Consider the following 11855-nt stretch of genomic DNA (forward strand, 5'->3'; position numbering starts at 1 on the left):
TTACTTGTCACCCCACATTTGTAAGTTCTTCCTTTCTTAAAAAATGTAGAAATACGTTCTTTCACAGTGGCTGTCAGTAAGTCAAAGTAGTATTCTGTTTTTAAGTTTTGGTCCAGATGTCTTCCTTAGGTCTCCTGTGATCTGGGAGGTGGGGAAGATGGGGTTACATTGGATATTGGTGTTGGAAGGATTTCCTTTGTTGGCTTGATATTTTCTAAAAGCACCTTATTTTTCCTCTTTGTTATAGAAATGAAAAATAAAAAACTGAAACCTCCTAGCTGTGCTTCACTGTTAAGCTTCTGTAACCCCAAACTTAGTACATAGCTTCACAAAATATTTCCAGAGCCCTCTGATCCTACATAAATGTACATTCACTTATAGTATGCAATATACAGTCCAAACAAATATGGTGTAAATATTTCATAGTGTGACAGTAAATTAGAACTAAAGGGCCCTAGGGGTCAGTTAAGCATCCGACTTCAGCTCAGGTCATGATCTCATGGTTCGTGGGTTTGAGCCCCACATCAGGCTCTGTGCTGACAGCTCGGAGCCTGGAGCCTGCTTCGGATTCTGTCTCCGTCTCTCTCTGCCCCTCCCCCGCTCATGCTCTGTCTCTCTCTCTCAAAAATAAATAAACATTAAAAAAAAAAAAAAAAGAACTAAAGAGCCCTAGAGACCTTCTGGTCTACCACGTCCCCTTCCTTTGCCCTTTATCTTGGCCAAATGTCAGCGGCCAAGGAACTGTGCTCCCAGTGGCTTATGAGTTAGCTGTCATCCTGATTTACCTGGGACTTTCTTCGTTTTACCACTGAAGGTCCCCCCATCCGGGGAGATCCTTTCATCTCAAGAGAGATGGTCACCTGGGAGAGTTGGTCACCCTAGTATCAGGTCAGGCCCCCGAAACCTGATTTTCAGATTTTTAGTTCAGTAGTCTTTGGACATACTTCTATTTTATAACATCAGAAAGCATGAAGGATTTCTTTTTAAATATTTTCTTTGGGGCCTTGGAGCCCCTTCTTATAGGTCAAATAAAGAGCAAATGTTGCTTGTAGACACCCTAGATGTCAGGAAGGATGGCTTGGGACAAGTGTATAGGGAACTCAGACTTTCAGTAGAGTTTTTAAGTTTATTTATTTATTTTGAGAGAGAGCGAGAGAGCGAGCACTGGCATGCAGGGAGGGGAGGGGCAGAGCCCCTCACAGACTGAGCCACCCAGGCGCCCTCCAGTAAGTACTTAAACTTTGGGCCATTAGTGTCAATTTAATTGTCAGTTTATTGTTTTAGTGAATTGAACTTGATAATCTGCATTTATGCTATAATTTAAGCAAATTAATTAAAGTAGCTTTGGTGAGAATCCTTTGATTTAACACTATACCAAGCATAGTGAAAACATAAATGACATTTAGTGAATGAAAGCCTGAGGGAATAAATATTTGGATTTCACCTACCAGAACTAAGTAATGCGATGTCATTTATATCTGAAGAAGTGATCTTGCTTTATTTATGCAACATTGTATTAACACTGAAACTAAAATTTCACACAATTTTGTATTAGGTAGTTTCCCCTCCCCTTAGACTTTAATTATTTCATTTTTTTTAAAGTTTATTTATTTTGAGAGGGGCAGAGAGAGAAAGAGAGCGCCTGCGAGCAGGGGCGGGCAGAGAGAGGGGGACCGAAGATCTGAAGCGAACTTCGCACTGATCGCAGAGAACCTGGTGTGGGGCTTGAACTCAGGAACCAAGACATCGTGACCTGAGTCGAAGTGGGATGCTTGACCGACTGAGCCACCCGGGCGCCCCAAGGTGATTTGTTTTTAAAGAAAGAACACATAAGTAATGACAGGTGTTTTTGTTGTATTAATATACAATGAATTGTTCAATTTACATATTTTTTAGCTGTGTGCTACAAGCTTGATCTGACAGCTCTGGTGGGTTTCCGTGTTTTCTTTCTCTGCCATACAGAAGGCAGGAGAATTCCACGTTTTTAGTGGAGAATAGTATTCGAGTTACAAATCCTGAACTGTGATACAAGCGGGGGGTGTGTGTGGTCATAGCTATACGTGCATTTATTTTGTTTTATTGTTTTAGCCATAGCGAATCTTTTATATGAAACACTTGGAGGTAAAAATGCAAAATCATGAAATTGATGTAAGGTTTGTAAGTTTCAAGTGAAAGGTTTTTGTTCATAGGACAGAATTGGAAAGTTTAGATTTTTTGCTTTGAGATAAACTGCCTAGCTTCTTATCTGTATTTTTATTCAATTTTTCTTATCATTTGGAAGTTTACTATTATAAACTACTATTTACTATTATAAATAGTAGAAATCATAGTTGTAAAATTAGAATAATGGGTCGTGGTCCCTTTCTTGATAAGATTTGTCTTATAATGATTTAAGGGAAATCACATTTTATTAACTTTCCCAATTAACTCAATTTAAAAAGATCAGGTGGAAGTTGAGCAACATATATGTTTGTCTTTTTCTTAAGTAATTTTTAAATTTTTGCTACAGTTTTTTTTCCCATTTTATTTATTTTAGAGAGCATGACCGGGGGAGAGGGGCAGAGGGAGAGAGAGAGAATCCCAGGCAAGCTCCATGCTTAGCACGGAGCCTGATGTGGGGCTCCATCCCACAACCCTAGGATCATGACCTGAGCCAAAATCAAGAGTCAGACACTCAACAGACCGAGCCACCCAGGTGCCCCTTATATACATTTTTAAAATGTATGCACCTTTATATGCTGCAGTGCAAGGCAGAGATAGGAGGACTGTAGCATGCAAGAAATAATTAGGTGCATCCCACTTTTTGTAATAAATAGGTTTACAAACGTATGGAAAAAAAGGTTGGTAAACTTCATCATATTTCATATACACAATAATGGATGTGTACAGGAATCCAATTAGGGAATCCTTCCTGTGAGTCAACCTTCTTTTGTGTTATTATCCCCTAGCATATGTTTTTTAGGTTTGACTTTTCATGTATATAATAATGAGGTCTTATGAGATGGGCATACCTGTATAGGAATCAGAATCAGATTAAATTGGGGCACCAGGATGGCTCAGTCGGTTAAGTGCCTGACTTCGGCTCAGGTCATGATCTCATGGTTTGTGAGCTGGAGCCTGCTTCAGATTCTGACTAAGCCAGCCAGGCACCCCTCATTGTGATTTTGATTTGCATTTCCCTAATGACTAATGATATTGAGCATATTTTCATGTACTTACAATGATTTATGTACCTTTGGGAGAAATGTCTATTCAAATAATTCTCCCATTTAAAAAATGGGTTGTCTTTTTATTGTTGAATGATAAGACTTCTTTACATATTCTAGATACCAGATCCTTAACAGATACATGATTTACAAATCTTTTCTCTCAGTTTGAGGGTTGTCTTTTCACTTGCTTAAGAGTATCATTTGTAGCATGCAAATTTTTTTAAATTTTCTTTATTTTAAATTTTCTTTTTAGTTTTTTAAAATTTACATCCAAATTAGCATATAGTGAGACAATGATTTCAGGAGTAGATTCCTTAATGCCCCTTACCCATTTAGCCCATCCCCCGTCCCACAACCCCTCCAGCAACCCTCAGTTTGTTCTCCATATTTATGAGTCTCTTCTGTTTTGTCCCCCTCCCTGTTTGTATATTATTTTTGTTTCCCTTCCCTTATGTTCATCTGTTTTGTCTCTTAAAGTCCTCATAGGAGTGAAGTCATATGATTTTTGTCTTTCTCTGAGTGACTAATTTCACTTAGCATAATACCTTCCAGTTCCATCCACGTAGTTGCAAATGGCAAGATTTCATTCTTTTTGATTGCCGAGTAATACTCCATTGTGTATATATACCACATCTTCTTTATCCATTCATCCATCGATGGACATTTGGGCTCTTTCCATACTTTGGCTGTTGTTGACAGTGCTGCTATAAACATGGGGGTGCATGTGTCCCTTCGAAACAGCACACCTGTATCCCTTGGATAAATGCCTAGTAGTGCAATTGCTGGGTCGTAGGGTAGTTCTATTTTCAGTTTTTTGAGGAACCTCCATACTGTTTTCCAGAGTGGCTGCACCAGCTTGTGTTGCCACCAACAATGGAAAAGAGATCCTCTTTCTCTGCATCCTCGCCAACATCTGCCGTTGCCTGATTTGTTAATGTTAGCCATTCTGACAGGTGTAAGGTAGTATCTCATTATGGTTTTGATTTGTATTTCCCTGATGATGAGTGATGTTGAGCATTTTTTCATGTGTCTGTTAGCCATCTGGATGTCTTCTTTGGAGAAGTGTCTATTCATGTCTTTTGCCCATTTCTTCACTGGATTATTTGTTTTTGGGGTGTTGAGTTTAGTAAGTTCTTTATAGATTTTGGATACTAACCCTTTATCTGATATGTCATTTGCATGCAAATTTTTTTTAAGTTTATTTATTGATTTTGAGAGAGAAAGACGGAGAGGCAAGGAAAGAGAGAGAGAGAGAGAGAGAGAGAGAGAGAAAATCCTAAGCAGGCTCCACACCAGCAGCACAGAGCCAGACATGGGACTCAAACTCACAAACCGTGAGATCATGACCCAAGCTGAAACCAAGAGTTGGTTAACTAACTGAGCCACCCAGGCACACCTTGTAGCAAAGAAGTTTTAATTTTCAACGTAATCCAGTTTATCTTTTTTGTCTCTTCTGCTTTTGGTGTTGTATCTAAGAAACTCAAGGTCATGAAGATTTACTCCTATGTTTCCTTCTAAAAATTTTATAGTTCTAGGTCTTATTTTCAGGGATCTGATCCATTTTGAGTTAATTTTTGTATATGGTATGAGGTAGGGGTCCAACTTCATTTTTTCGAGGTGGTATCCTGTTTGTTGTTCCTCTACCATTGAAAACACTTTTTTCCACCATTGAGTGGTATTGGCATAGTTGTCAAAAATCAGATTGCCATAGATGTATGTGTTTATTTCTCCTGAACACCCAGTTCTCTTCCATTGATCTATATGTCTGTTATTCCAGAACCACAGAGAAGACTTTGGAGTAAGTTTGGAAATCAGGAAGTGTGAGTTCTTCTTTTATTTTATTTTATTTTTTTTTTATTTTTATTTTTTAATATATGAAATTTACTGTCAAATTGGTTTCCATACAACACCCAGTGCTCATCCCAAAAGGTGCCCTCCTCAATACCCATCACCCACCCTGCCCTCCCTCCCACCCTGCCCTCCCTCCCACCCCCCATCAACCCTCAATTTGTTCTCAGTTTTTAACAGTCTCTTATGCTTTGGCTCTCTCCCACTCTAACCTCTTTTTTTTTTTTTTTTTTCCTTCCCCTCCCCCATGGGTTTCTGTTATGTTTCTCAGGATCCACATAAGAGTGAAACCATATGGTATCTGTCTTTCTCTGTATGGCTTATTTCACTTAGCATCACACTCTCCAGTTCCATCCATGTTGCTACAAAAGGCCATATTTCATTTTTTCTCATTGCCACGTAGTACTCCATTGTGTATATAAACCACAATGTCTTTATCCATTCATCAGTTGATGGACATTTAGGCTCTTTCCATAATTTGGCTATTGTTGAGAGTGCCGCTATAAACATTGGGATACAGGTGCCCCTATGCATCAGTACTCCTGTATCCCTTGGATAAATTCCTAGCAGTGCTATTGCTGGGTCATAGGGTAGGTCTATTTTTAATTTTCTGAGGAACCTCCACACTGCTTTCCAGAGCGGCTGCACCAATTTGCATTCCCACCAACAGTGCAAGAGGGTTCCCGTTTCTCCACATCCTCTCCAGCATCTATAGTCTCCTGATTTCTTCATTTTGGCCACTCTGACTGGCGTGAGGCGATATCTGAGTGTGGTTTTGATTTGTATTTCCCTGATAAGGAGCGACGTTGAACATCTTTTCATGTGCCTGTTGGCCATCCGGATGTCTTCTTTAGAGAAGTGTCTATTCATGTTTTCTGCCCATTTCTTCACTGGGTTATTTGTTTTTCGGGTGTGGAGTTTGATGAGCTCCTTATAGATTTTGGATACTAGCCCTTTGTCCGATGTGTCATTTGCAAATATCTTTTCCCATTCCGTTGGTTGCCTTTTAGTTTTGTTGGTTGTTTCCTTTGCTGTGCAGAAGCTTTTTATCTTCATAAGGTCCCAGTAATTCACTTTTGCTTTTAATTCCCTTGCCTTTGGGGATGTGCCGAGTAAGAGATTGCTACGGCTGAGGTCAGAGAGGTCTTTTCCTGCTTTCTCCTCTAAGGTTTTGATGGTTTCCTGTCTCACATTCAGGTCCTTTATCCATTTTGAGTTTATTTTTGTGAATGGTGTGAGAAAGTGGTCTAGTTTCAACCTTCTGCATGTTGCTGTCCAGTTCTCCCAGCACCATTTGTTAAAGAGACTGTCTTTTTTCCATTGGATGTTCTTTCCTGCTTTGTCAAAGATGAGTTGGCCATACGTTTGTGGGTCTAGTTCTGGGGTTTCTATTCTATTCCATTGGTCTATGTGTCTGTTTTTATGCCAATACCATGCTGACTTGATGATGACAGCTTTGTAGTAGAGGCTAAAGTCTGGGATTGTGATGCCTCCTGCTTTGGTCTTCTTCTTCAAAATTACTTTGGCTATTCGGGGCCTTTTGTGGTTCCATATGAATTTTAGGATTGCTTGTTCTAGTTTCGAGAAGAATGCTGGTGCAATTTTGATTGGGATTGCATTGAATGTGTAGATAGCTTTGGGTAGTATTGACATTTTGACAATATTTATTCTTCCAATCCATGAGCAGGGAATGTCTTTCCATTTCTTTATATCTTCTTCAATTACCTGCATAAGCTTTCTATAGTTTTCAGCATACAGATCTTTTACATCTTTGGTTAGATTTATTCCTAGGTATTTTATGCTTCTTGGTGCAATTGTGAATGGGATCAGTTTCTTCATTTGTCTTTCTGTTGCTTCATTGTTAGTGTATAAGAATGCAACTGATTTCTGCACATTGATTTTGTATCCTGCAACTTTGCTGAATTCATGTATCAGTTCTAGCAGAGTTCTTCTTTTATAGGATTGTTACGTATCTCTTGCATTTCCATATGAATTTAGTATCAGCTTGTCCACTTCTGCAAAAAAAGGCAGTTGGAAATTTGATAGAGAATTGCATTGAATTCTGATTGAGAATGTAGATCAATCAGGGTAGTACTGCCCTCTTAACAATATTGAGTCTTCCAATCCATGAACACAGTATGTCTTTCCATTTGCTTAAGTCTTGTTTAATTTCCTTCAGTGTTCTATAGTTTACAGTACAGAAGCCTTGCACTTCTTTGGTTTAATTTATTCTTAGTATTTATTCTTTTTGATGCTATTGTTAATGCAGTTGCTTTCTTAATTTCATTTTCAGATTATTCATTGCTAGTGTATAGAAACACAACTGATTTTTGTATCTTGATCTTGTGTCCTGGAACCTTGCTGAGCTTTAATAGTTCTAATAGTTTTTTGAGGATTCTTCACAGGTTTTTACATATCATCTGCAAAGAGAGATAATTTTACTTCTTCCTTCCTTTTATCTCTTTGTCTTACTGAATTACCCCAGCTAGAACTTCGCTAAAAGTCTCAAATAGATGTGGTGAGGGTGGATATCCTTGTCTTATTCCTGATCTTAGGGAGAAAACTTCCAGTCTTTCACCATTAGGTATGATGTTCGCTACGGGTTTTTCATAGATGCTCTTGAACGGGTTGAGAAACCTTTCCTGTATTTCTAGTTTGTTCAGTGCTTTATCATGAAAGGTTTTTGGATTGTAGAAATGTGTTTTAATGAAGAGATGGGTAGATTTTATTGTGAGTTGAGTTGTACTGTCAGTGTCGGGAAATACGTTTTGTTGAAGTGGGTTTCCAACTCTCTACAAGATAACTAATCGGGTTGAAGCCATAGAATTGCTTGTTGATGCTTTTTACGGTTCATCAATCGATGTACATTTAATGGTTTCTAAGACTATTAAACCGATTCTCTTCATTACCTCAAGTTAATTTGAGTTTGTGTTCACTTGCCTAAAGATACAGAGACGCACAGACACAAGAAAGATAATGTGTTTCTGTTGGTTGGGTTTTTTTAATGCCTTTTTATTACCTGACCTTGTGCTTCTCATACTCAGATAGTCCAGGAACGGTGACAGGATGCCAGTGGGTGGAGAGAGGTGCGCTCCATCCCCATGAACAGTCCTTGCTCTTGTGTGCAGTTCTCTTCCGCCTGTCTTGGGGGTACCTTGGTAGAAAAGCTCAAGAAGCAGGGAGCCTCTCTGGACTCCCGGGGACTGGATTTCCTAGCGTGTGTTAAGTCCACATCCTTTCATAGTACTTACAGGAAGTGCAAGAATCACTGAATTACTGGGACGGGGAGGGAGTCCTCTCCAAAACAAGACTTGATAGTTAATTAACCTGTGGCATTGCTGTAGGAAAGTTATTTATTTATTTATTTATTTATTTATTTATTTATTTATTTAAATCCTTTGTGTGCACATAGTAGGAGGGTTTGACTAACAAGTATCACTACTGTGCTGGGCCCTGCGGGGCCCACAGAGGTGACTGTCAGCTGGCCTCACCCTGGCAGGTACCCTTTGAAAAACCCATTCCGTTCTGTGCAAAAGATTCATTTTGTTACTGGTTTAACCTGAGGGTCCTTTTCACAAATACTAAGCCCAGATTTTTTTAAACGTAATCCCTCACCGTGAATATAATCATTGTGAAATTCCTCTAGGAAATTATGTCAGTAAAATAATTGAAGGAAAGCTCAATATTATCCGTAAACAACGCTTCCCCAGATGGTTTGAAAGATCACTTACAAGGTCGCGTTTTGCAGTCTTTTTTTTTTTTTTTTTTTTAACGTTTATTTATTTTTGAGACAGAGAGAGACAGAGCATGAACGGGGGAGGGTCAGAGAGAGAGGGAGACACAGAATCTGAAACAGGCTCCAGGCTCTGAGCTGTCAGCACAGAGCCCGACGCGGGGCTTGAACTCACGGACCGCGAGATCATGACCTGAGCCGAAGTTGGACGCTTAACCGACTGAGCCACCCAGGCGCCCCACAGTCTGACTTTTAATGGGTAGAGCTCCACTGGCATTTTTTTTTTTTTTTTTTTTACGAGTCATATTGCTAATGTGGTATTTGACTGAATACTTAACAGCTGTCTACTTTTGTACATATGCCCCAAAGGCCTTTGGTTACTGACTACAGTTTTAATAAATCTCACGAGTATGCTGGGTGAATGTTAATAATCTTCAGTACAAATGTGGACATCAGACCCGATGGAGTTACGATCCAGGATTTTGGACACCCTACTTTTGTAGTGTTATTTACTAAAAATGTTTAGGAAAAAAAGTTTCAAAGAGAGGTGTTCTTTGCTACAAATGTATTCAGTACTATTCATAACAACCATTCTTAGGAATAGTAGAATTCCCAATTGCTAGTCACTGAATACTTTAATAATGACTATCGTTCCTTATATTTACAGGGTAATGAGAATTATGGCAGCTTTTTCATAAAATGTAATGTACTAATGTCTTAACCATTCTTTTATTTTTACTTACTACTTTTATTAACTATTCTGAAAGTAAATCTCTGACCCTAGTTGGTCATCCTAAAAAACAAAATTTGCTGGGGCACCTGGGTGGCTCAGTTGGTTAAGCGTCCGGCTTCGGCTCAGGTCATGATCTCACTGTTCGTGAGTTCGAGCCCCACATCAGGCTCTGTGCTGACAGCTCAGAGCCTGGAGCCTGCTTCAGATTCTGTGTGTGTGTCTCTCTCTCTCTGCCCCTCCCCCGCTCACACTCTGTCTCTCTCTCTCAGTAATAAACATTAAAAAAAAATTGAGAGAAAAAAAGTGTAACTAGCAGTAACTCAAAAATACATTAGTCTCATTGTATTTATGGGTTCACGTTTCACAGGGAACCTGTGGGCCCCGGAAGTAATGGGTGTTTGTTGTAAAAGACCGAGCAGCAGCTGCCTGAGTCTGGCGGTTCTGATTTCTCTTCTGCCGCTCGGAGATGGCCTCCCTCAGCGATGCACCCCTTCCGGTGTTGCCTTCACCTGGTACACACTGGTTGATTCTTCTTTCTCAGTTCAAATTCCAGAGTAGCATTACCATCACTAAGGTATGGGAGTGGTTTTCTAAGCCGGGCCTCCAGGCTCGGGGAGAGCAATCTTTCTGAGGCGGGGATATTGCTGTGGGCAGGGCAGTTTCTCTTGAGGAGGAGATGTTGAAAGTGCCATAATTGTTCTGCTGGGAGATTGCGCAGAACGCCAACCCAGGCCACCATGTTTAGGGCATTTTGCCGATTGGACGTGACAAACAGGTAGTAGTAGCAAGTACTTAGTGATTGGCCTTGTCTGGTGTAGTCAGAGTAGAAAACTGATCTTACCCAGAGTTGAAGTTGCTGTTGCGATTAGCCACGGTTACAAGAGTAAGTCATTCTGTGGGCAGAAGCTGTGGCTGATTTGTGGCTGTCTCTAGAAGTCCCGAGTGTTTGAAGTCAGTGGCATGTGTGGTTAATTACTAAATAAGCAGATTTCTAGATGCCTTCAAATGAAGGAACACTTAACCTTTACACTTGGAGCTGCTTTCCTTTGCCCCCTACTATTAACCAATGTCAGGACATTTTTACAAAGGAGAAATCTGAGTTTGGTGCCAATGAGAACTTGAGGGTGCTTTGTGCCTGTCCCTCTAGGAATCAGCCGGAGACCCCCACAACCAGCTGCTGCCTGATACCACTGTGGAAGTGGGATTTAGGTTGTGGATCCTCCGGTTACTCTGTGTATGTCTGTCCTAATGGAAACTTCTGTTCATCCGTCCACAGTCTGAAACTCTTTTTGTTCATATGCCAAAAAAGCTTTAAAAATTTATGTACGTAATTCTGTACACCCATCATGGGGCTTGAACCCATGACCCTAAGATCAAGAGTCACATGCTCTTCTGGCTGAGCCAGCCAGGAGCCCCCTCCAAAACTGGGATATCATTCAGCTTTTTTGTTACTATTATCTATTCATTTACATAGTCTAATTTTTTGAGTCCCTCTTTGTTTCCCTTATTTTGATCTAATTTGGAAATTTAAGAAGCATTTCCTGTTGAACTTCCCCCTTAGAACAGTATTTTTCTAGAGTACCTGATTAAATTAATAGGTGAAAATAATTAGAATTTTTTTTTCTCTTAATATCACTGGGAGTTTGGCAAAGGAAACAGGTGCAGTAATGATCAAACTTAAAATAATTTACGCTGTCATTAGTTTACCTTTGTATTTAGACACAATGAATACTATCTACTTTCATTTCACGGAAAACATTTTTAATGTGAGTACTGTTAGTACAGATTTCTTCACTGAATGTCATTGCATCAGACTATTCAATAACTAAAAATACATGGAGACTATACGTTTTTGGACAAGCAGAAATCTAGGGTACATTTTTTTCCACTTTACGTAGTATCCCTCACTTTTCACTTTTGGGCCCCAAACTAATGGCTTACATGTTAGTGTACTGAATGGCTTATGACTTAGATTTATATTATCTTTCACTGTATACAGCCATTGACTGGAAATATCCAAAGGTAAAACTGTTATGCCATTTCTAACTTGAAAGTAAAGAATATATCTACTTTTGTAAAGGTCACAGAATGTAGATTTTTTAAATATATGATACATACCGAGTTATAAATGCTATTCTATTTAAATTACTTAAGTAAAGGTATATATATGTCTGTTTTGCACTAAATAGTACCTTATACATTCAACCATTTTTATATCACAGTAGTTCAGTCTTATGTTAAAAAATGATAGGAAAAGTTTTTCTTGGATGTATTTTAAAATTTGCTTTTTGCTTAAGTTTAATTTTGCTCAATAAGCTCATCATCTCACCAT

At 39.2% G+C, this 11855-nt stretch overlaps 1 protein-coding gene across 16 annotated transcripts in view; it reads left to right on the forward strand.

Annotated features, from left to right (window-relative positions):
• The window catches only part of KCNG3 (potassium voltage-gated channel modifier subfamily G member 3), a 64220-nt gene that overhangs the window by 44799 nt on the left and 7566 nt on the right, over positions 1-11855 (forward strand). The window lies entirely within an intron of this gene.

This window comes from Panthera tigris, chromosome A3 (genome assembly GCF_018350195.1).
Source record: "Panthera tigris isolate Pti1 chromosome A3, P.tigris_Pti1_mat1.1, whole genome shotgun sequence".
Taxonomy (NCBI): Eukaryota; Metazoa; Chordata; class Mammalia; order Carnivora; family Felidae; genus Panthera; species Panthera tigris.